A 27,270-nucleotide genomic window follows, 5' to 3' on the forward strand; every position below is an offset into this window, starting at 1 on the left:
ACGACAATATAATACGTTATAAACTATTTTGGTGTTCATTGCTATTGTCATAGGTGGTTACAAACCTATTTTTATGCCTGTCACATCAGTCCTTTGCTGGACGATTGTAACACTCACCCTTTTTATGTTTAATTCGATTTTATGACAAATGCATTGTATTTAAGGACAGTTTTTCAATATTTCCACGTAGATAAATGTTCGAATTACTATTTAGTTAATTTTTCGTAGGAATCGCAAAAAAATCGAAAATAAAATTTTTTATATATCTTTACGTTTTAGAGGTTTCTGAACATTTTGGCATACCTTAGAAAAAATGGATTTACATGGGTGTTCGGATACAAATTTCGCGTTTGCTCTGAAAAAAAAAATCAAAATTTTCCAGCGATTTCAAAATATAAAACAAACTTTAAAATTTTTTGAAAAAGTTTTTGTTTCAAAATATCAGAAATTAAAAAAAAAATAAGCTTTCAAAATATCTTAAATTTTTTTCATAAATTTTAATTTTTTGTCCCAAAAAATTTCAGCATTTTGCTTTAAGGCACGATGCCATACTTCACTAGTTAACATCCCGTAGAGTTAGTTATAGTAATCGCAAAAATATCGAAAATGAAAATTTTTATATATCTCTACGTTTCAAAGGTTTTTGAACATTTTGCCATACATTAGAAAAAAATGGATGTGCGTGTGTATGTGTATGTGGGTGTGTGTGCCGATACAAATTTTTGTCGACGATTTCGGGAACACCGATCAACCGATTTGGATAGTTCAGAAAACTTTCGATTAGTATTGATAAGGAGACGTACTGATTAGTTTTTGGCGCAGGCAGGTCCAGTCGTTCCGAAGATATGGGGCAAAAAGTGCCAAAAACGATAACTCAGTTTTTAAGAGAACGGAGCGTCCGATTTGAATAATTCAAAAAACTTTTTACTTGTATTGACAAGATAAAGAACTGATTAAATTTTCATAAAGGCAGATCTAGCGGTTTCGGAGATCTAGTAAAAAAAATAAAAAAAAAACATTTGGCGGTCAAAAATGATCTTTAGACATATGCATATCAAATTATTAGATATTTTGTAGAGATTTGAATAATACGTATAAATTTTGTTTACATTTCTATGAGTTCCGTAACATCGTTTCTTCGTTAGACTGCAAAGCGGCGCTTACGCGCTTCGATATTTTGTCTTTATGCAGTTAAAGCAGTACGAGTGCTTTGACAAAAACTTCATAATTTCCAAAATATTTCAAAATAAATTTTTCTTCAAAGTCATTTTTCAAAAATAGTAAATTTTTGTCAAAAATTTATAGTTTCTCAAAAATCTAATTTTTTCTGAGTAATTTTTTTTCAAAGATGTTAATCTTTTTAAAAAAAATAATTTTTGGTACGGGAAGTCCCAGAAATTTCCCTTAAGGCACGATGCCATGCGCCCCACTAGTTTACTTTTCTTCTAGCTAAATTTTTTTGTGATCTAAAAGCAAGTGGCACAACCGTACCCAGCCTCCCCTACTTCCATCACAAATAAAAATGAGATATAGCCCGCGGCCAATTCCTGGACAAGGGATAGTCTGCATCATAATAGCGAAGTTGACTATGGGGCGGCGGGGCGGCGTCAATGACCGCGTCGCACACGTGTCGCAATTCCTCTACGTTGAGGAATTTTGTGAATATGTAATGACGTCGAGCTGAACCTAAGGCGTAGCTTCACGTCCTATATATTAAGGGCGTATTTTTATTGATGTCTGTATTGGCGAGGTAAATTGGAATTTATTGATGTAAAATGGAGTGATGACTTGGTGAATGAGTAAAAGTATTACTTGATATGAGTGGAGGCGAAAGAGTCGAAAGAGTCGACTCATGATAGCGGATGGCAAATGTTGTTATTTGGTTTCGATGAAATTGCGATGCTTTCAGTAATATTAGATTAAATATATAGAGGTAAGGATCCTTCTGAAGTATGTTTTCAAAGGTTTCTTTGGGCAATCAATATAAGAAGGAAAAACTTGTTATACTACTAATTAATTTTTTTATTAATTCTGAAGTATTCGCTATTTTACAAGTATTTCAAATTGAATTTTTGTCTTAGTATCTTGGCTATATTATTGTAAATCCAATTAAAAATTTGAGGTGAAAGGGGACAGATGAGAAGTTTTAGAAAAAATAGCAAATAGACAAATTTCTATATTTAAGCAATAACTGGAAAATTTTGCTGACATATATTTATAGTTGGTTGTTTGAATTTCTTATATTATATACTGGGATGCTGATTGGATATTTCTCTCGATGATGCACCTAATCCTCAATATCTATTTAGGGTGGACCTTGATATGGACATTTTCGAATTTCCTTGCTCCCAAGGGCTCAAATGGTTCCAAATTTATTAAAACAATTCTCTGAAAGTTTAAATGCACAATTTGATCAAACTTCGTATGGTAATAGCATAAAAAATTGAAAATTAAAAAAAAAATTTAGGTATAACTTAGTGAAAAATAAATTAAAAGTGAAAATTCGTATCATTTTTTATTGAAAATTCGATGCTCTGCAAAATTTTCGAAAATTTTTTCATGCTATTTCCATACAAAACTTTGATTGAATTGCTCTCTATCTAAAAGACAATATTAAAAGCTAAAGTGTTACGCATGATTGGGTACAGTTAGCATTTACAAATTTATTCTAATATATTTGTACTAACTGTTAGTAAATTGCACTAAAAAATTGTTATTTTTAGGTTTTTATGCTTCTACTCGATTTTGTTTTCTCAAAGAACTATCACGCATTTTACCATTTTACAATCCTGATTAAATATGTCAACTCTTGATACAAATTTTCAACACACTTATTTATGTTTTTTTTTCAAAAAGGAGAGCCTCTCAAAGTAGAATTTAATAGCTTAACAAGAGAAGTCAATAGCTTAACAAAAAGTCTTAATTTTTTAAATCCTGGAGTAATCGTGCCAATATTATACATTAATTATAAGACGTTATTTACAGTTACTAATACAAAATTTAAATAAACAAAATAATAAAATTTAATTACAATAACCGTAAAATAGTGGTAGTTTAAACAAAGCTCTGGGTGGCACTTGAAAGTCCATAATTTTCAAACTACTTCAAATATTTTTTTCAAGTTTTTTTCATGATAGGTACTTACAATGCTATCAGTAATTTTTGCAAAACCTTTGAGAAATAACATTTAATTTGTTCGGAACACAATGAGTGCCATGCTCTAGAAGCTTGTATGGCTTGTATGGCAATCACATATATTTTACATTTTTTAATTTTCCAAAATATTTTAAAATTCAATGAATTAAGTGCAGACAAAATTCGAAATTAAAAATAATTAAAAAAACGGTCTTCTCTGTGTTTAAAACTCTGGCTTCCAACCAAACGGTTTCAGGTGTGGGTATCAAATGTAATGCAATAGTCACAACAACTTTTAATTGAAATAATATCTTAAATACTGTTTTAAAGCAAAAATTGCTCTTTTCAAAGAATAATATCTAGATAAAATAAAATGTATCATCGGTGTTAAAGCATTGCCAATAAAAAATGTATGAAAAATAAATATGCCAACAGTTGAGATGTCTTCTAAAATGCTCCGTAATCAAAAAGTATCAGCACACCAGCTAATAGGATTATAGGATTAAAGGATCTTTAAACTCTGATTAAGTGCATTTAAAAAAATCTTAATGAAACAACTTACGTTATCACCTATTGTTATTCGGTATTTTTACAGTACATAGACTAAATTTCAAAGTTCTTTATATACTAATATACTCTTAATTGTAATCCCGCTGGATTATTTAAATCTTTTTGAATTTATTTTAACAACACCAATAACTCTCTATATTTAATAAAACAATACGACACTTTACTTACACATAACACAATTCATCTCCGCCATCATAATCGACATTATTATTATTCCGAAACAAACACTAAACCCTGACCTTCATCTAGTTTCACAGCTAACTTCATACTCAACTTGTATGTTTGCACTATGACCGTTACATTCAAACATATAATATACTATCATTATACTACATAATATATTATTATAGTAATTGTTAAACTGAGAAGATCTCATTGGAGCTCTTCTTAGGCATCGCTCTTAAACATTGTCATTTTAGCTCATAGGAATCTTTATGTATTTCTGATTGCTAAATAAAACGAGTTAAAAAAAAAATATATACTACATAATATAATCTTAATTGGCTAACTTAACAAATGAGCCAATTGTAAAGGATGCAAATGATGGATAGAGGTTCATATTTATTTATTTTTTATGGTGATACTCGTCGTGCAGTAATTTATAAATTTGATTTAGAATTTAAATTTCAATATTTAGCTTATAAACCTTAAATTTTTGTTTCCTATATAATTTTAAAATAATCAGAAGATTTCAATAACCCTTACGAAACAATGTTTCTACATTCAGTTATAAATGAATAGTTTCACCATATGCTAAAACAGAATAGTGAAAAATATTCATCTATAAATATTCAATAGCCATAAATTATTTCGTTCTTTTATATACTCGTAACATCGCGTTCTTTACCGTCCAAAAGCTCATACTTAGTATCCGATGGGATGAGTGAAATTTTAATTAAACGAAATAGTCATGTACGCGATCATATATTTCCCTCGGTTCAGCAAGCACGTTTTGCACATTGTATGATGCACAAGGAAATATGCTATGGCCGTGCCGGAGCAAATTTAACATGTCAGACCAAACCTAGTAAATAACAACCAATATTTGACGTAGTAAATGGCCTAGTAAGGGAAAAGAATTTATTGTTAGTATATAGATTTGAGATTTATAAACGCAAACTTAAAATATCATTATTGTAAACAAGCCTGTGTGATAGATCACATGTTACTCAGGATTTTTGACTTGTAATAAAATTGATACTATTAGCTATTATATTTCATCCTATAATTTTTTATTTGTTTTTGAAGTAAAACTACTTTAGGCGCGACTAGAATGTAAATTCGTACAAATGCAACGGAAGTGCGTTACGGCAAATAAGATAAGATAAAGGTAGAGTGCCAATGATTCGCCATTCGCTTTCGATGATATCTTTTCTATACGAGTCGATTGTGATTAGTCGTCGCGAATGTGAATAGAGATCTGTCGTTGTATGCGTACCGTCGTCAACCTTGTATGCGTCAACAAGGAAATCGGCATAGATAAATAAACATTTTAAAGTTACATCGTAGTACAAATCTTGATTTAATGCAAACTGCCTGAATCAGAAGAATATTTTACACTGTGCGCCGTGAATAATTATAATGAAAATAATAAAACAAATGCAGCAAGTTCATTGAAATAATTTTTATATCATTTGTAGTTTCTATAAATCTTTGAGGTTATTGAAATGGAAAATATTTTTTAGGCAAAATAGATATTCACAGCTGTATATCGCCAGCGAAAAAGTAAAAATATAAAAGTAAAAACATCAGTCAATGAATGTATGTTAATTTTAATTACATGAAGTTCTTCAAACGCCGAATACAAACTTCAGTCAATAAGTTCTATTTCATAATTGTTGAAAATAAAAAAATAAATAAATTATTAATGTAAGATGCTAATCTAATCCGCCTTTGAAGTTTTGCATTCGGCCAAATTTTCTCATTGATAACCTATTATTTCATGTAAGCATTCTCTCTCCATATATTATTTTCAGATACTTGAAGAGTTGTAATTTTACTAAGTAATTATGAAGATTCAATTAAAACTTCATACTTTTCAAAAACACGAAACAATCCGGGACAAAAAAATCTAAACCCGGGATACAAGAGAGAAATCCGGGGCTGTCCTGGTCGCATCCAGACGTATACATCAGGATCTGGCTATATATGGGGTCTCTATACAGCCATAAATGGGGTCTCTATATAGCCATATATGGGGTCTATTTACTAATATTGATGTTTACTAACAGATGCAATGTTTTATGCATATTCGATTATATTCAAAAACGGTAAATTATTGTAATATCGTAGGCATGAAAATTAATGTGACAATAATGTACGTATCATACACAATAAATTCCGATCAATAATTACTATTTGTGAACATAATAACGCATATATATATATTTAAATACAGCTTGTGAATTACATTATTCGATTACTATTGACCACTATAAGTGTACTATACATGGGCCAATATACGAGTATAGTATACTTGCTGTATCCTGCTACGTTTCTATGTGGCATGATATGATTGAATAGTTCAGATGACAAATGAAACAATTAATACATTACAAATAAGTTTAGTTTTGCAATATTTGTAAAAATGATATTTTTTATTTTTTCACTGTCTGGGGAAAAGCAATCTTAAATCACACAATTCTAAACCTAAATCACTCAATTCTGAAGATTGACCTTAAACTTCATTAATCCCTGTTGAAAATACCAGTCAAATGAGTCAATTGTGTGAGAATAAAATTGTTTTGATAGTTTTTTAAAAGAAGCATAAGAATATTTACATTCTTTGCTAACTGTACATATGATATAACACAATATTTTATCATAATGATGCCAAATAATTTCATCGCAAATTTAGTCAACGATAGATAGGTAAAGTTAAATTAGAAGGTCTCTAAATACGGGTTAATAATTCATATGTCCCACACTGTGAATAATGGCTCATAATCTAATAAAATGTCACATCGTAATATGTTTCTGTAAATATTAATGTAGGCTTTACACGCCTGTTATGACAATGAAGAATTGTGTTGTATGCAAAAGCTTTTCTTCTGACTCTCAATTTCCCTCAGGACCCCTATATTTGATGAACCTATTTATCTTTAGAAACAAACAGGTATTTCCTTTGGCAACAAAATAATTAATAACGCTCTCGTAAATACGCTTAATTCCTAGTCAATGGTATTGCTCCAATAAAGTTGGTGAAACCTGCATTAAATAGTTCAATTTGGTTAAGAAATTTAACAACAAAAATAATATTGGAAATAACAAGGATACTATGTTAATACAATATCGGCGTCCATCTGTCTCTGATTCAAAAGTAAAAGAAAATTCTCGTTGCATTGTGAAAATGTAAAAGAAAATTCTCGTTGGTTTATAAAAATGTATATTTATGCAAGCAAAAATATATTCCATGATTTTTTTTACATTGCATGATTTAATGGAGTTGCTTATTTTCCAAATGCTTATATAGTGTGCATGTATGCAATGGTGTATAAATACTTGCGTGCAATATGATAATTAGTCATTCTGATGACAGTAATGTGTGAAATAGTGAATTCATAAATATTTTCAAAAGTACAAAATTGAGCCAGCTGTGGCCTAATCGGTAAGGACAGGGGCTAATTCAATGTAGTCGAACCTAACCTCGGCCAAGCTCGACATCAAGCAGTATAATGTCAAATTTCACTAGAGTTTAAACTTGTCAAACATAACCTCAGGTGAAATCGCTTTTCGTGGGAATAGCAGCATATAAAATCATCAGTATAGGTCAACTTCTGGATTGCCTACCAAAAACGAACCATACGCTACATATTAGCAAAAATTACTAAAGTTTCTTGTTTTTTGCAATATCTAAGAATATTCGTCAAAGTCACATGTGCAGACATTCCAAAGTGTGGAGATGGCTACGTACGTAATCAATGCAGGTTATTTTGAAATGTCCGGTACTAGGTGCCATTGTTTAAAATCATATTTTTTGATACCAAAGTTTGATTGATAGTATTCATTATTTTTTAGCAAAGATTGCGGTTTTCTTAATTTAGTTTGATTTCTAACTTTCTTATCTAATATAAATCATAATTTAATAAACATTTCGTGAAATATTTTTTGCTTTATTTATAAATAACTTTAGGTGTCCGCCACTAGGGGACTTCCCCCTACATTTACATTGTAAATCTGATTATACTTATTGCAGTTAAATAAGCGTATAGTTAAGATATTATACAAACGCATTCTGCAAAATGTAATTTTTAGATAATTGAAGGTATGTTATCCTATTTAAATAAATATTCGAATGTATGGAATAATCCTTACTATTGGCTATATTCTAGTATGAAATATTTACCTACAAGGTTATCGATGACATGAACTTCAAAAAAATATTGTTCCTAATCAATATAAAGGTAAATATTATAAAGTTATTTCCATGGTGTAACAGTAAAGTGCCCTGCCTTGTGAGTTCAAACTTCTGCTTTAGGTAACCTGATATCATGCAGTATTGTTATCAATTTGAACTTTGAAATATAGATTTCAAATGATAGTAGCCCATTTTGGGCACTGCGGTGTGAATCGGCAAGGGAAAATCTCTCTCACTATTCTTCCTTAAATCGAGTTGGAGTTTAACTCAGCTCACCGACCTTCACTAGGACAGTATTACCCATTATCTCTATATTACAAAAATGCATGTACATATATTACGTTAAGAAAACATCATAGAATAATTAAAACAGAATATTATGAAGCGCTCATGCATTTTTATTTCTTTCCAGAATTTCATGTTAATATTGCGAAACGCAGCATCTGGTACATGTAGCTCGAAGCGAGAAATCATTGAAACTAAATGAACCGAAAAACGCATTCAAGAAAGAACTACATACTATGAGCTTTTGATGGTTGATTTTATTCAGTCAGGTAACGTGTTGATTTTTAAACTACGAGTTTTTTTTGCTTTCCAATATTACTTTATTTTGAGCAACGAGTGCATTCATATGCAATTTTATCAATAAGGATTTTACTGAATGTTTTATAATGAATGTCAGTGCTTGGAGTGATGTGGTTTACTTTGAAATTTATTCACTTTAGACTGTTTCTCTATTCAGATGTTTCTTTGTATCAAATTTGTGTAATTTATCAAGTTTGTTATTAACTTCCCGTAGGGTAAGTTATAGTAATCGCAAAAAAATCGAAAATGAAAATTTTTGCATTTCTCGACGTTTCAAAACCTTCTGAACATTTTGGCATACCTTAGAAAAAATGGATGTATGTGTGTGTGTGTGTGTGTGTGTGTATGTATGTATGTATGTATGTATGTATGTATATACGTGTGTGTATGTATGTGCGGATACAAATTTTCGTCGACGATTTCGGGAACACGGATCAACCGATTTGAATAATTCAAAAAACATTCGATTCGTATTGATAAGGAGACGTGCTGATTAGTTTTTGGCAAAGGCAGGTCTAGCCGTTCCAAAGATACGGGGCAAAAAGTGCCACGAACGGTACCTCCGTTTTTAAGAGAACGGAGCGTCCGATTTGAATAATTCAAAAAACATTTTACTTGTATTGACAAGATGTAGAATTGATCAAATTTTCATGGAGGTAGGTCTAGCGGTTTCGGAGATCTAATGAAAAAAGTAAAAAATAATGCCATTCGGCGGTTAAAAATTATCATTAGACATATGCACATCAAATTATCAGATATTTTATAGAAATTTTAACAATAAGTATATTGTTTTTTTTACATTTTTATGGGTTCCGTACCAATGCTTATGCGTTGGACGGCGGCGCGGCAAATGCGCGCTTTGATATTTCGTCTCTATGCAGTTCAAGCAGTGCGATTGCTTCGAAAAAAAGTTCAGAATTTCCAAAATATGTCAAAATGAAGAAAACATTTTTTTCAAAAAAATTTTTTGTATCCAAAAAAAATTTTTTTTTTTCATATAAATTTTTTTTTTCAAAAAAAGTAATTTTTTGTCAAATTTGTAGTTTCTCAAATCTATTTTTTTTTGATTAAATTTTTTTCAAACATGTTAATCGTTTTTAAAAAAATAATAATTTTTGGTACGGGAAGTTCCAGCAATTTGCCTTAAGGCACGATGCCCTAATTGCCTTAAGACAGAATTCCACTTACAGCTAGTTTTGTTCATCAAATAACGCTTTATCTGAACCTGGCAGTATCAGGTGGACCAAAGTGACCTCATTTTCTAAGTTTGTGATATATTAATTAATAAGTTATAATAATAAGTTGTGAAAGTATAATTTAAGATTGATCTGATGATTCGATTGAAACTGTTTTTGATTTCTCGACTTTCGAACATACTTTGTTTCTTATTGATTCACATTTTTTGTCCATGTTTTATCCAACTATAATAAATAAATACCTATAATAATCAGTTAATTGTGAACTAATCGAACTGGTGACTAATACGTCAATCACAGAATATTTGCACTGCTAACACATCTATTGAACAGTATTGGTTTATGTTTTTAAATTCAGAATGTTATTACTACATGTTAATTTTTAGTTAACATCAGCATACATACGTATTGAACTAAGAATTGATAAAATTCAATGAAGTATTCTACATGCAAATGTATCTATAGTAGTTTTTGGTAAAAATCAAAAATTTGTTCTCAAAATAAACCGTAGAGATTTTAATTCTTTATGTCGATAACACAAATTGGAAAATTTTAACAAGTGGTCTTACTGCATATACATACATAATATATATATTAGATGACCCGACAGACGTTGTCCTTTATCCACGTACACAATTCAAAAACTCCAAAAAATTTCAATATTCCAACCTATAATTCATAATAAACTATTTAATGTCCTGCCTTTGTGATTCCTTTATGGTCTTATCATAAGATATTCGTTTTGGAAATTGCAGTCTTTTATACAGTATAACAAATTCAGAAAGAATTATATTTATAGTATCCGCGGTAAAAGTACACTATCACGTTGGATTTTTTCACCCAAAATAATTTCTTCAATAATGTTGCCTATAATTTTTACAATATCGTACCATATTTCAATTGGTTTTTAGTAATAAAATATCTTGATAACATCAATCATACTGATAACTTATTATTCATTATTAATTAAGTTCATATTTTAAGTGAATTAATTTATCAAATCCTGTTCATATATGCACTATTCAAATTATGATCAACTAACTAACTTTTCCATACATCTAATGCCAAACAAATTAATTATTGACACAATAAAACTTTTAAATAATTTTTGACAGAGTAAATTTTTTTGTGAGGAAAGATATGACATGCATAAGGGAAAAAAATCTGTCTTTCCAAATATATACTGTATCTTTTATTATTTTAATTTCTTGCATATTTCAGCAGCTTTTCGGCAATAACAATGTAGACATTACATTTTTCTTATTCATAACTATGAATATATTATATTCTAATAATATCCAGGGTCATTGTCATTTAACCCAAATTCAAATTACAAGTGCAATGATATTTCTGGCAGAAATCATTTCTGGCAGTTCTGTCTAAATGTTTTCAATGTCAAACAATGATATGTTGTTTTTTGCAATTTTTCTAATTTATTTATACAATACTAGATGACCCGACAGACGTTGTCCTGTACCCATGTATGCAATTTTTTAATATAATAAACTAATATTCACTGTTTAAAAATAATAATTATTGTTTTTTAAATTACTCTTTATGCCAAAATGCACTAAACAATGAAGAATTGCACTAAACAATGACATGTTGCATTTTGCATTTTTTCTTTCTGGCAGTTCTGTCTAAATGTTTCAATGTCAAACAATGATATGTTGTTTTTTGCAATTTTTCTAATTTATTTATACAATACTAGATGACCCGACAGACGTTGTCCTGTACCCATGTATGCAATTTTTTAATATAATAAACTAATATTCACTGTTTAAAAATAATAATTATTGTTTTTTAAATTACTCTTTATGCCAAAATGCACTAAACAATGAAGAATTGCACTAAACAATGACATGTTGCATTTTGCATTTTTTCCATTTATTTCTATAATATTACACATATATTACATCCCAGTACTTTATAATCACATACAAATTTCCTTAACAAACTTCAGAAAGATTTATCAAAATCCGTATAATCGTTTAGAAGGAATATACAGTGAGTGCTCGTAATTTAATATAAACTTTATATAATAGCAATGAAGCTCAAATCGATTCTACGTTTTAGTTAGAAAACGTTTGTATGTGAAAAAGAAAAGAGCTGTTTTTTGGGTTTCCCCGGCAATTATTCGAATTTTTCTCTAAAAATCATCCTTGGACTTCAACGAACATTTAAAAAAAAGATTAGCCAAATTGGTCCAGGCGTTGTTGACTTATGCGCTTACCAACATATTTTGCGATTCATTTTTACATATAAGATTACTATATTTTCATAATCATCTAAATCCTAAAAAAATCCCTTAATAAACTTCAAAAAGATTTGTCAAAACCGTGCAGGAGGAGTTTCCATTCATACATCTTTACAGAAGAATTTTATATATAAGATATGTGTGTATGTATTTATGTATGAAAGAAATAACGTCGAGCTAACTTACAAAATCTAGAAAAATTTAAATAATAATTGCAAAATACAGTGCATTTATCTATTTCATTTTTTTATATATTTATTTATATTATCTATTAACAATTAGTACAATTAATAAAGAATACAAAACTTCTTATTCGATGGCTTACCACACCGACACCTAATAATTTTCCATCTGTGAGTCAGGACATAAAGTTCGCGAAACAAAGTCATATATCTTGCGTACTAGGTGACACCTCGTACATTTTTTATATTTTCTCCACACATGTGCTATATCAAAATGCTTATTAGTGGATATCTGTCTTGGCAGCTATTCTGCGCTTTGTTCTGTTTTTAACAGAGCTTTAGGTCTTGGGTATGTGATTGTCTCTTAGACATGGATCGGGTAGGTGGAGAGCCGGAAGGTATATTTTTACATATTTTTTGTGGTATCATAATTGTCAACAAAGGAGCTCAAAAGTTAAACTATAAAATATGGAATTAATCTATCAAACAAAAACTGATGTGATATGCAGTAATCTAGTAAAAATATGGTACTTGATTGATTTTTAGAAGTCAACGCAGCAGTTGGTCTATCTCTATTTGATTACTTCTTTTGAAAATGTGCAATAGAAGAACTTGGGGCTTTTTGTAACAGGGGTAAGCAGTAATAAGCGTTTTGTAATAGAATCTTAAATGATATTAAAATATTTTTATACCTCGATTGAACATCTAAAATTTCAAACCGTCCCCCATAATATTGTCATAGCTACTGTTCTATAGCTTGACGGAGTGAAGAGAATTGTGCAGATGCGTCATTTTTTACGGGTGATAGATAATGAAATAACTACCATAAAATTTTTGGTTTGCGTTATTATTAATTTCCCGTGGGGTAAGTTATAGTTATCGCTAAATAAATCAACACAACAAAAATTTTTATTTATCTATACGTTTCAACAGTTTCTGAACATTTTGGCATACCTTAGAAAAAATGGATGTATGTGTGTGTGTGCGTGCGGATACAAATTTTCGTCGACGATTTCGGGATCACGAGTGAACCGATTTGAATGATTAAAAAAGCATTCGATTCGTATTAATAAGGAGACTTGCTCATTAGTATTTGCTAAAGGAAGGCCGAGCCGTTTCGCAGATACGGGACAAAAAGTGCCAAAAATAATAATTGATTGTTTGAGAGAACGCAGCGTTCGATTTGTATGATTCAAAAACATTTTATTTGTATTAACGAAATGAATAACTGATGAAATTTTTGGTAAGGCAAATGCCATTTAGCGGACAAAAATTGTCATTAGACATAAGTACATCAAATTATCAAATATTTTATTGATAGCAAAATTTGTGCACTTTTCTATTTCGTTCCAATGTTTATCTGTGTCGCAATGCGACGCGGCGCCCACGCGCTTCGATATTTCGTTTTACGCAGTTAACGTATCGCGATCGCTTTAAAAAAAAGTATAAAGTATAAAGTCAGTTTTCTCCAAAAATTTAAAAAATCTCAAAAATCGATGTTTTCAGAGTTCTAGAATAAAATTGAATCTTTTTTAAAAATATTAATTTTTGGTATGGGAAGTTTCATTAATTTGCCTTAAGGCACGATGCCAAGTATCACTAGTTATCAACTGATTTTCAATTTTACATACCTTGGTCCGCTCGCATATCGAATTTATCAGTCTATGATAATGTATAACAATTTTATGAGCGTTAAATTATTGAACTTGTTATTTTGATTAATGTTATAAAATCGCATCTAGATTTGGATGAAAAAAATTGGTATTTATTCTTACATAAAAAATTATTAGATGGTTGATTTTTAAAAGTCAACTCAGCAGTTGCCTATCTAAATTTGATATAATTTATTATTAAAATATAAATAATACTGGTGATTTTGATTGGATGCAGCATTTCCGAGGTAGGCTATTTTTACTTAGAAACATTTTATATTTTCAAGTAAGAGAGATTACTACAGCTTAATATACCAAGCTATCTTAAGCTATATATATACATACTTGAAACTTTCTTCTGGATAACACGGCTTTCACCAAAACTCTATGAAAAGCCCTTTTATAATAAAATTTGTACAAATAGTTAGCTTTTCAGTTCTTAGATTAATTAATCTAATTTTTATACTTTAGTCGCATATCACATGTCAATAGATTTTTTCTCAGTAATTTTTCGTGTGTAACTTTTGTAGACAAGAGAGACGAGTTAGTAATGGAAAACAAAATTCTAATTTCAAGATGTAGTTTTTCTGAATGAAGATTTTAATATTAATTTAAGTATCATTTTGTACAACAAGACAAATTCAATTTAATAAACAATCGGTTACGTTTCAATTTAATATTTTAATTATCCCCTGAACAAATTTTATTTATAACTGAGTTGTCTACATTAATATAGCAGCTACTATAAAGTTTCTATTTTGATTAAAATGATAAAGATGTATTTTATGAAAACGTTTATAATTTACTACAAAATTTATAACGCATTTATAAATGAAAATTTTATTATAAGTTCAATAAATTGACATAAACTATGAAATTATATAATAAAATTTATGCATTTCATGTTCCATTAATCTTTATAATTCAATTCAAACAATGCCCATGTACAAATCTCATCACTATAAAAACTCATTTGCAACATACTAGAAACTTATTTGCAAAACAGTCGTTTTTATACTCTAGACGAGTTGAGTTCATTAAGGAAAAGAAACATTGAAGTTTTATTTCATTATGCATTAAGCGTATAATTCTTCTAAAACATTTAAGTTATTTCAAGAGCTGGTACTAATTGCATTACTTGAGATTATAAATGAGTTTTATAATAACTGCGCAAGGTTTAATTTTGTTCTTAGTCATGTGCATTAATTGGGATCTCAGAAAATTGTAATTACTTTTCAGATTTAATTTTATGCCATACAAGAAATGATAATAATGACTAAATAAACTGCTAGGAGATGTAGGTTACTTCGAAATAATTTATTTCAGAGAGTATTTTCTAAAAATAATATTGTAATTTATATGCTTGTTCATAAGGTGCTTTCAATTATATTATATTACACAGATAAAACACGAATTTAAATTGTTTTAAAAAAACTTTATTAATGTTGTGTTCCAGTTTTGAGTTTCAATATAAAATGACCAAATAATTAATTTGTGGTGTAAGGCAAATTGCTGCAACTTCCCGTACCGTAACGAAATGTTCGAGGAATAATAAATGTTTTTCAAATACATTATTAGAAATACTTTACAGAAAAATGAATAAACAAAACTTAATAAATCGAATTTAAAGTTAAGTACAGCAATTGTGAAGTTAAAATTATTTATGTTTACTATATACGTGAGCTTTAGAACTTTATTTAGAAAAAAAAAATTAAAATTCGAATGATTTTCAATATTGAAAAAAAAAATCCGAAAGCAATTGTTTCGTCAACATAAGCAGAAAGTTTTTTGAATCATTCAAATCAGATGCTTAATTTACTCTAAAACCGCCATTTTTTTCGCATTTATCTCCAAAACGGCTGAACCTGCCTTTGCCAACAACTAATCACCACTTCTCCCCATCATTACAAATTGAATGCTTTTTGAATCGAATGCTCCGTTTTCTCCAAAACTTGATTTCTATTTTATGCACTCTTCGCTCCTTATCTCCGAAACGGCTGGACCTGCCTTTGCCAAAAACTAATCAGCACATTTCTCCCTCAATAGGAATCGAATGATTTTTTGATTATTCAAATCGGTTGAACCGTGCGTCCGAAAACGTGGACGAGAAATTGCATTCATACATACATACACATACACACATACATACATTTTTTTCCTGAGGTATGCCAAAATGTTTAGAAACCTTCAAAACGTGAAGAAATACAAAAATTTTCATTTTCGATTATTGGCTCATTGCTATAACTACCCTACAGAAAGTTGAAAAAGTAAGAATAATTTTGAACAAATTATTAATATAAATCTTATTATTACTTTATATACAAAATTCGGATTAAACCAATATGGCCTAAAAATATAATTAGGCAAAAACTCAATTATTTTTATTATCAAAATTTTTTATGTGTATTGGATTGTGGATGTAACCGTGTTGGCACAAGATACAGCAATGCCTACAAATGGCAATATGATAGAATACCGCTTGATATTAAGATGGCCGAGATTGGCATTGAACCCGGGACACGACAGGCTCTTTTTTGGGAATGGTCATTAGGAATCATCAAAATATGCTTAAATAATGCATACATATCAATTTATTCTAGAATGATGTATGGCAGGACTGGGCACAAAGGTTCAATTTGACCGAGCAATTATATTATGAAAAAGAAACCAATTATATCATAACAAATAACACATATCAAACAAACAACTATATGACTGTGTTCAGTAAAACCACCAGATAATTCATCATTATAGAAATGTGTTTTTTTTTGTTTATTATAGGCGGGGCAAAATGGAACAGTCTAATTTTCTAATAATTCAACCAATGCAAAACAAATTGAGGGTACATTTTTTACAGAGATAACCCTGATGTGGTGTTTTGTCAGAAATATTCGTCTGCAAAGTTGGAATAACTGTATATTTATCTCTGGCAAAATAGCTTTTTTTAACTTAATTTATTTTTTTATTAGATACCTTTTGATTGAATAGATATCGATTGGATGTTACCGTTTCGAACCCACGGTTATAGAACGAATCTATTAAATCCCATGTTCATAGAAAAAACATTTCTAATTCAAACAAAGCGGCTAATTCACAAATCATCGAACTAATATTTGCAAAAAATATTGTCCACAAATGATTAAATTTGCTTCGTCTAGACTGAGTGATTTATTCTGGTGTCATATTGCCAGAAAAACGTATTATTAGTGCCTATATATTATCGATTTGTTTTATGCGATTTAACCAGAGCATATATTGTGTTACGGATACTATTGGTAGACCCTTTTAGACGCCATTAGATAATAAGTGATTAATTAATTATCTAATGCAATGTATCGTATTACATGTATATAAATATAAACATATACATATACATAGGTACATATATATATATATATATATATATATATATATATATACATGCATGTAATATTGCAAAAAAGAAGAGCGAACGCTTGGCATCAATAGTATCTCATTACAAATATAATCAAATAGAAAATAATTAATCAACAGTTTCATATTTGGAAATAACAGTATTATATCATTAAAAAATATTACCTAAGTGATATCAAAAAGGTTATATTAAAATTTTGTTATATACCTATCAACAAATATAAATTTCTCATAAAAATAATAATCACACATACGATAATGTTGTGTAATTTGAGGTTATGAACTATTGATAATGATATAGAAAGTATTGATAAAATACATATCGACATTTAAAATTTTTCATATATAAGTTTTGTTTGATTACAACAAATAGAATAAAATGTAACCAATCATGAATATTTCCCTGTTAAAAATAAAAAAGAGTGGGCGTGAAATTCATACGCGATTGAAGTAAAATTTTTTATTAACACAGGATGGCATTTCAATTGTAAATAAATACATTATATAACGATAAGTTAACAATTAGTAATATGGTAACACTTTTGATGCGCACATTTATCAGTGTCAACCATTCTACACATTTATATAATAATAATATTTATAATAACATTAAAAGTATTTATAGTATTTGAAAATAATAATGTAAGTGAAGTCATACTTCAAATATGAAATGATCGGTTTGTCATTGTAATTAGCATTTATGACTTGTACCTTCATTAGAGAAATGAAGTAATTGCTGATTAATAAATTTTCTAATGTTCGTTCACAAAGTGAATTATGTAAAACAACGCCTAAAGAAATATTATTTTCACAATTTCATTCATTTTATGTTTTAATTGTGTTTGAGGAACTTCATGTAATTGCAATTAACATACATTCTTTGACTGATTGCATTTTTTTACTTTTTCGCTGGCGATATAATCTCATTCTTTGAGCAGCTATAAAATCTGTCTTGCCTAAAATATTTTCCATTTCAATAATATCAAAGATTTATAGAAGCTATGAATAATATAAAAATTATTTTAATAAACTTACGTTTAGTAAACGCACAAATGTTTTGTTTATTTTATTATTTTCATTATAATTATTTACTGAAATCAGGATAAAATATTCCTCTGTTTCAGGAATTTTTTATTAAATCACGAATTAGCTACGATGTAACCTCAAAATGTTTATTTATCTATGCCAATTTCCTTATTGATATCGGTACGCATATCATATATAAATGAAGCATACACCGTTGATGCCGGTACGCATACAACGACAGATCTCTATTCACACGACACGGCAGCTATTTCATCGGGAGCGAATGATGTACAGTTCGGGCGTAACGCAATTTCCGTTGCATTTTCACAGGCTTACACCCTGGTCGTGCCTAAAGAAGTTTTACTTCAAAAATTATAGAATTCAAAAATTTGCGAATGAAGAAAGGATGAGGGTCATAATTTTATCATGATTCAGATTTCAAAGAAGAGAGATTTATTGTATGAATTAAACAGCGGAAACAGAAGGATTTAGTTAATCTAATTAATTTATATAATTTGTTTTGAAATATTGAGCATTATATAATGATATAGATGTTTTCAGATAAGTGTAAAATTAATATTTAAAATTTGTAAATGCGCAGTGGTAATATCCATTTGCACTTATCAATATAGATCAATTATATGTTTCTAAATGAAAATAGCATATATTCCAATAATTCCTATCCGGGCACTGCGGTGTAAAATGGCAATTGCAAATCTGTCACACTATTCTTTCCTAACTGAAGTTTTAGTTTAACTTAGCTCACGGACCTGCCTTAGGGTAGTACTATCCATTACTATATATTAGGTTGTCAAATATTTCCCTTCCGCTTTTTTGCTCTTGGTTTATTGGTTTATAATACAAAAAGGCGGAAGGGAGATATTTGACAACCTATTATATTCAAATACATTATGCATTTAATATGCAAGTAAGTTTACGTTTTCACAGTGCGTGTTACTAAAATCAACTTTTTTTCTTATAAGTTTAAAATATTTCTTTGAGAAACAGGTATAACTAAGTGTGTAAAAATATGAAATAGTTAGTATTATATTTGTATGCTTGAAAATAATTTTCCTGCTATCTCGCACAGAACCCATTGGCTTTTAGAAAAGTCTCATATTTACGGCGTTACGTACGATTAAGTTTAAGAAATGCCTTATACACAACCAAATATGAGTACCTTGCATATGAATATAAAATTATCCGAACTTTTGCAGATGTTTTGAAAAACGCGTTCTTCTCAACGTAAAATTGCATCATCCAGAGTTTATTGTTAGTCTAGAATTTATCATTTTTGTTAGTTTTCTTATTATCAAAAGCATAAGACGTGAAAGTAAAAAGTATATTACTTTCCTCTATCTATTTTTACACTTGAGAATTCATGTAAATTTTGCCAGTAAAATATATTTACATAATAGTAAACAACAAGGATATTATTAAAGCATCGATTTTTCAGAAATATACCTACAAGTTTGATTTCTTTTGAATAGCTTAAAAAATATATTAGTGATGCGTGGCATCGTGCCTTAAGGCAAATTGCTGGAACTTCCCGTACCAGAATTAAATAGTCGATGGAAAAAATCAGTAAACAATAAATATTGATCAGTGATTAATAACAATTGTTTTAAACAATTTCAAATAGATAATTATAATCACTATATTTTATCGTTCATAAACTATATAGTGACGATCTCATTGCTCAAAACACTTGAGACAGTTTACATTAGCAAGAGGTGCCGAATGAATCCATCTGAAGAAATAATTTTTACGATTTTACGAAATAAATTATCTGCTTGTAATTAGTGATCAAGTTATCATCAACCTTTCCTGGGCTGTAACTTTAGCCCTTCAACCAGAAGGTTTCAGGTTCAATACCCCACTCGTAACTTTTAAATTGAAAATATACATAGCAATTAAAAATAGTCTTTTCCGGCGTTGCTGAATCAAGGCAAAAACTAGTGGGGCGCATGGCATCGTGCCTTCAGGCAAATTGCAGGAACTTCCCGTACCAAAAATTATTTTTTCTAAAAAGATTAACATTTTTGAAAAAAATTTACTCTGAAAAAATTAGATTTTTGAGAAACTATAAATTTTTGACAAAAACTTACTTTTTTATGAAAAAAAAGACTTTTTGAAGAAAAATTTATTTTGAAATATTTTAGAAATTCTGAACTTTTTTTCAAAGCAATAGTACTGCTTTAACTGCATAGAGACGAAATATCGAAGCTCGTAAGCGCCGCGTTGCCGTCTATCAGATAAACACTGGTACGGAACCCATAGGAATGTAAACAAAATTTATACTTATTGTTAAAATTTCTATAAAATATCTGATAATTTGCTGTGCATATGTCTAATGATCATTTTTGACCGCCAAATGGTATTTTTTTTTACTTTTTTTACTAGATCTCCGAAACCGCTAGACCTACTTTCGATCAGTTCTTCATCTTGTTAATAATAATAGTAATACAAGTAAAAGGTTTTTTTTAAATATTCAAATCGGACGCTCCGTTCTCTTAAAAACTGAGTTACCGTTTTTGGCACTTTTTGCCCCATGTCTTTGGAAAGGCTAGACCTGCCTTTTCCAAAAACTAATCAGCACGTCTCCTTATCAAAACGAATCGAATGTTTTTGAATTATTCAAATCGCTTCATCCGTGTTCCTGAAATCGTCGACGAAAATTTGTATCCGCACACACATACACGCGCACACACACATACATCCATTTTTTTAAGGTATGCCAAAATATTTAGAAACCTCTGAAACGTAAAGATATATAAAAATTTTCATTTTCGATTTTTTTGCGATTACTATCACTTGCCCTACGGGAAGTTAAAAATTACCAGATCTATAAAAAATCTAATGGCAAAAATATATCAAATAGATATAGATCAACCTATGGGTTATCTTGCAAACAGCCACGTAGTTAATTAGAAGCATTACACCAGCTCATATAAGCCTTAAGTTCTGATTGAAATTAATAATAAGCTATTATGCTAATTTGACTTAATACAACGTTTGGTTTTACAGATGGTAAATAGGGACGTTGACTCGTCCCTATGTGATAAATTTTATTATTATAACTTCGGTAATAGTACAAATAATAATTATTGATGTAGCAATGGTGAATGAGGGCTATTTTCACTTGGAAACATATTTCTGTCTATATTTTCAAGAAAAAACCGATGTCACTACTGCTTAACATTACCCACCTTGAAGTGGGATCAAACCCTGGAACTTGAGTTTTTTAAGCTGTTATGCTGATTTGACTTAATACAACGTTCGGTTTTACAGATGGTAAATAGGGACGTTGACTCGTCCCTATGTGATAAATTTTATTATTATAACTTCGGTAATAGTACAAATAATTATTGATGTAGCAATGGTGAATGAGGGCTATTTTCACTTGGAAACATATTTCTGTCTATATTTTCAAGAAAAAACCGATGTCACTACTGCTTGACATTACCCTCCTCGGAGTTGGATCAAACCCTGGACCTCTCAGTCAGTCTCTCTAACCACTTACTCACGAGTGACCTTACAATTATTAATTTATAAAAAATTAATAATCTACTTTTTCCCATATCCCTATTAAATTTCTAGCTCTCTATCTATCAGTTCTGATAAGGAACCCATTAAATTGAGAACTTTATCGGTGCGAGTCGAACACGAACGCTTTTGGTGGTGATGTGGTGGTGCTGGTGCGTCGCCGTGGATTCCGGTATCGTAAGCGGTTAAGATTCAGCACATAGGAAAAAGAGCAAAGCAAATCCGGCGTGACAAATGTTTAGAATGTGCTTGTGGATGTTGTTCGTGACTCGGTTGGCTAATTGAATATATGGTGTGGGAAAATGCGCATCGGAATCGCTCGAATGCCAAATCACGTCACAATCGATCCTAAAGGCAATGTGCCAACACTGCCACCATATATCCTTGCATAAATATTTTTTCGTAGTGATATAAGATATATTCTCTTAAATATTCTTCAAGTTTATTTAACCAGTTGACTGTGGCGCTCACATCGGTTTTTGCGTACAGTTTTGAGTCGTTCGAATTGAACTCATGAGGTGGCGACCATTAATCACGTGAGCGATTTCAAAAGGTTTATGGACCTCCCTCCCCCTTAGTATTACCTGATGATGTTTAAAACTAGTGGGGCGCATGGCATCGTGCCTTAAGGAAAATTGCTGGAACTTTCCGTACCAAAAATTATTTCTTTTAAAAAGATTAACATTTCTGAAAAAAAAATAACTCTGCAAGAAAATAGATTTTTGAGAAACTATAAATTTTTGACAAAAATATACTTTTTTATGAAAATAAAAACCTTTTTAAAAAAAAAATTATTTTGAAATATTTTGGAAATTCTGAACTTTTTTCCAAAGTAATCGTACTGCTTTAACTGCATAGAGACGAAATATCGAAACGCGTAAGCGCCGCGTCGCCGTCTAACGGATAAACATTGGTGCGGAACCCATAAGAAAGTAAACAAAATATATACTTATTGTTAAAATCTCTATAAAAAATCTGATAATTTGATGTGCATATGTCTAATGATCATTTTTGACCGCCAAATGGCATTTTTTTTACTTTTTTCATTAGTTCTACGAAACCGCTAGACCTGCCTTCATGAAAATTTGACCAATTCTTTATCTTGTCAATACAAGTTAAATGTTTTTTTGAATTATTAAAATCGGACGCTCCGTTCTCTTAAAAACTGAATTACCATTTTTGGCACTTTTTCTCCCATATCTTCGAAACGGCTAGACCTGCCTTTGCCAAAACCTAATCAGCACGTCTCCTTATCAATACGAATCGAATGCTTTTTGAATTATTCAAATCGCTTCATCCGTGTTCCCGAAATCATCGACGATTATTCGTATCCGCACACACACACATACACGCACATACACACACACATACACACACACATACACACACACATACACACACACATACACACACACACATACACACACACATACACACACATCCATTTTTATAAGGTATGCCAAAATGTTCAGAAGGTTTTGAAACGTAAAGATATATAAAAAATTTCATTTTCGATTTTTTTGCGATTACTATAACTTGCCCTACGGAAGTTAATTAATATTTGAAAATATTTTTACGTACAAAATAATATTCTTCAAATATAAATAATATTAAGATGATGCTCACTCCTAAAATAACTCAATTTGGACAATTTCTGAACTTTTGCTTCACTCAAAAAGTTTATCTCGAGATTTATTAATATAATTTCGTTAATTAAGTGCCTATCTATCCGTTCATTCGTATAATTGAAAACGAAGAAATTACAAATAATAATTAAAAATTACTCCTAAAAGTTAGCTTTTATTATTAAAAATAAAATTTCAGCTTTTGGAAAACTTCATATAATTTTAATGAATTTTTTGACATTTTGTTTGTATAATAGAAACGACAAGTGATTTGTCATTCAAAACACAAAGCCACTTTTAGTTTATTTTAATCAGGAATAATACAAAAACGAAGGCGCCAATATTCGCGAGTAAAAATATCAAAAAAGTATTTGATTGACAGGCATGTCCATAATAATATCAAATGGTATTCCTTCCGAAGGCAGTTTCAAGGTGTTAAGGCATCAAAAAATAAATAATTACTATTCTCTCTTTTGTTTATTATTCCCATTGCTATTCAATAATCTCTATTAACATTTTATAAGCTTTTATGCATTTTTCTCTCCAAGCATCATACTTCCTAGGCCTCTGTTTCGGCTTTCAGTTTCCTGTATTTTCACATTTTGCATAAGTCATCAATCATCTGCATTCTTCTTCTTCTCAATCCTTTTAGTCCTTTCATTATAGACTTTCGAAGACGTCGTGTAGAAGGCACTTTTTTGCAGATTGGTGCTGATATAGTTTACTTTCCTCAGTAGAATTCTTTATTCGCCTGCTCTTCTCAGCGCTTTTTTAACGAATGAAAATGAAAATATTTGTATATGTTTAGGTTTCAGGAGTTTCTGAACATTTTGGCGTACCTCAGAAAAAATTGATGTGTGTGTGTTTTGTGTGTCCGCATTTGTTCGTTCACATTTACGGGGGCACTGATCAACCGATTTGACTGGTTCTGAAAACGTTCGATTCTTATTGGTTGGGAGACGTGCTGATTAGTTTCTGGCAAAGGCAGGTCCAGCCTTTTCAAAGATAAAGAGCTAAATGTACAAAAAATTGCAGTTTTTGAGAGAACTATGCATGCGATTTGAATGATTCAACAAACTTTCTGCTTGTTATGACAAAATAATAGCTTTTGGAGAAATAGTTTTTTGTTTTATTTTTTTTTCATATTTTTTTGTAAATAATTCAGATTTTAATTTGAATTCTGGCTGAAGTTCTAAAGCTCACTTATAAGCTTTAAATGAATAATTTTAACTTTATAATTTAGTGTATATAATTCTTATTAATATATAAACAATATTTTAATATTTTTAATAATCTATTTAAAATCATTTAATATTCCTGGAACATTTCGTTATGGTGTGGGAAGTTACAGCAATTCGCCTTAAGGCACGATGCCATAAACCACTAGTTATTTATTATCTTGTTACATGCTTATATACAATTATAGTCTATTTTTGCTCACCGGTTTTAAATATTTAAAATCGAATTGTCACACAAAGTTTCCTTAAATATTCTTTTTTAACACCTCATTACCTTAAATATTTTTATTTTACAATTACCTTTGTATCGAACGAATTGATTTCACAGCGCAATTCTCATTTTTAACGGCGATCAGAACTTCCAAATTCCTCTTTTTACTAAATATGTAGATTGTAACCCAACGATTAACTTATCTGTTTTTGATAGATTTTATATTATTAGAATTTCTCGAATATATTTTTTGTTGGGAAATGCTATTTTACTTAAGAACAAATTTTGAATCTATATTTTCAAGTAAAACTGATTAGTAATGCAGCTGGATGCATGCATTTAAAGCTTATTCAAATTGACCTGAATCCTGGTACATCTCAAAAAACTTCAATTAAATACATTCGAAGTAATTCTAAACAGTAAAAACCAGTGCATTCTGTGCAATATTTATGAATCGTTGGGAGTTGTATCTTCCTCCACTTTGATTTATAAACTTGCTTGCTATAAAAGTCGGAAGTGCTGGTAATAGTTTTCCTTTAAAGCGTATAAGTAAAAAGTTGCACGATGGATAAAGTTTGTGCGCAATATATAAACTGTCATTGTTCTTGTTATCTTGTCCCTTGTTCATTGTTTGTGCAAACGAATCCGAGCACACTTCATTGAACCGGACCTAGTTGAAAGCGCTTTCTTTATAAAATTCTTTAGCCGAAAAGATCCAATGTAATCCGAAAGGGGCCTGACGATTATTTGCTAATGACACGAAAGAATAAAAGAGTCCATCGTTAATTTTAACGTCTTATTGTTTCGTAAAATATAATTATCATTTGAATGTTTTTTTTGCATTTGCACAGATAATCGTTGAATTATATTGAAGCTTTTCTCGATTGTTAAGAGAGGTGGTGAGTGGGAGTGTTGAAGCGACTAATTTAAAAATCATGCTTCGGTTGATTCTCTTAATTATATCTCGATTTTTTTAAATAATACTCCACTTCACAAAAGTCATTATTAAATACTAAGCAGGAATTTAACCAAATAAACATTTTATTTGCGTACTGCTGGAAAAATAGAAGAAAAAAAATAATAAAGAAAATTTCTAATAATTTGTAGAACGTCGTTGATGATTTGGATGTGGGTGGCTAAATGCTCTAGAGAAGCCTATGTAATAAAATATGAAAATAGATAATATATATAGTGTATAATTATAATTATAAAAAAATCATCTAAACTTTAGGGTTCAGCTAGAGTTCACACACATGCCAGCGAATCTAGGATCGAATTATTGAACTTTGATAGAATTTGAATAGTTAAATTAAAATTATAAATAGAATTTGAATTCTTGAGTTGAAATTCAACAAATTAAGACGATAGAAAAAATGCAAGATCAAAGTATGTCTTAAAAGGTCAGATTTTAAAGAAAAATAAAGAAATCAATAGAGCATATATGAAGGGCAGTATAGGGTATAAAAAAAATGATGTAGGTAGCTAAATTCTCTAAGTTAGCGAGACCAATAAATAAAAATAACTAGCTGTAAGTGGAATTCTGTCTTAAGGCAATTAAGGCATCGTGCCTTAAGGCAACTTGCTGGAACTTACCGTACCAAAAATTATTATTTTTTTAAAAACGATTAAAATTTTTGAAAAAAAATTACTTCAAAAAAATAAGATTTTTGACAAACAATTAGACAAAAAGTTACTTTTTTTTAAAAAAAATTTTTTTTAAATTTTTTTTTTAATTTCTTTTTTTTTATCTTTTTTTTGAAAAAAAATGTTTTCTTTATTTTGACATATTTTGAAAGATCTAAACTTTTTTTCAAAGCAATTGTACTGCTTTAACTGCATAAAGACGAAATATCAAACCGCGTAAGCGCCGCGTCGACGTCTAGCGCGTAAACATTGGTACGGAACCCATAGGAATGTAAACCAAAATTATACTTATTGTTAAAATCTCTATAAAATATCTGATAATTTGATGTGCATATGTCTAATGATCATTTTTGACCGCCAAAAGGCATTTTTTTTACTTTTTTCATTAGATCTCCGAAACCGCTAGACCTGGCTTTATGAAAATTTGATCGATTCTTCACCTTGTCAATACAAGTAAAATGTTTTTTGAATTATTAAAATCGGACGCTTCGTTCTCTTAAAAACTGAGTTACCGCTTTCGGCACTTTTTGGCCCCTATCTTCGGAACGGCTAGACCTGACTTCGCCAAAAACTAATCAGCACGTCTCCTTATCAATACGAATCGAATGTTTTTTGAATTATTCAAATCGGTTGATCGGTGTTCCCGAAATCGT

At 29.9% G+C, this 27,270-nt stretch overlaps 1 protein-coding gene across 1 annotated transcript in view; it reads left to right on the forward strand.

Moving 5' to 3' along the window:
- The first annotated feature begins 8,501 nt into the window (after positions 1-8,501).
- LOC113385801 (UDP-glucuronosyltransferase 2B4-like) overlaps positions 8,502-27,270 on the forward strand; it is a 99,434-nt gene continuing 80,665 nt past the window's right edge. Inside the window, exon 1 of the mRNA XM_026623634.1 lies at positions 8,502-8,616. The gene's annotated coding sequence lies outside the window, so the exon portion shown is untranslated. The remainder of the gene's footprint in view (positions 8,617-27,270) is intronic.

Source organism: Ctenocephalides felis, unplaced genomic scaffold (assembly GCF_003426905.1).
Source record: "Ctenocephalides felis isolate EL2017-DRISC unplaced genomic scaffold, ASM342690v1 CF-g0.4_SCAFFOLD_03571, whole genome shotgun sequence".
In the NCBI taxonomy this organism is placed as follows: domain Eukaryota; kingdom Metazoa; phylum Arthropoda; class Insecta; order Siphonaptera; family Pulicidae; genus Ctenocephalides; species Ctenocephalides felis.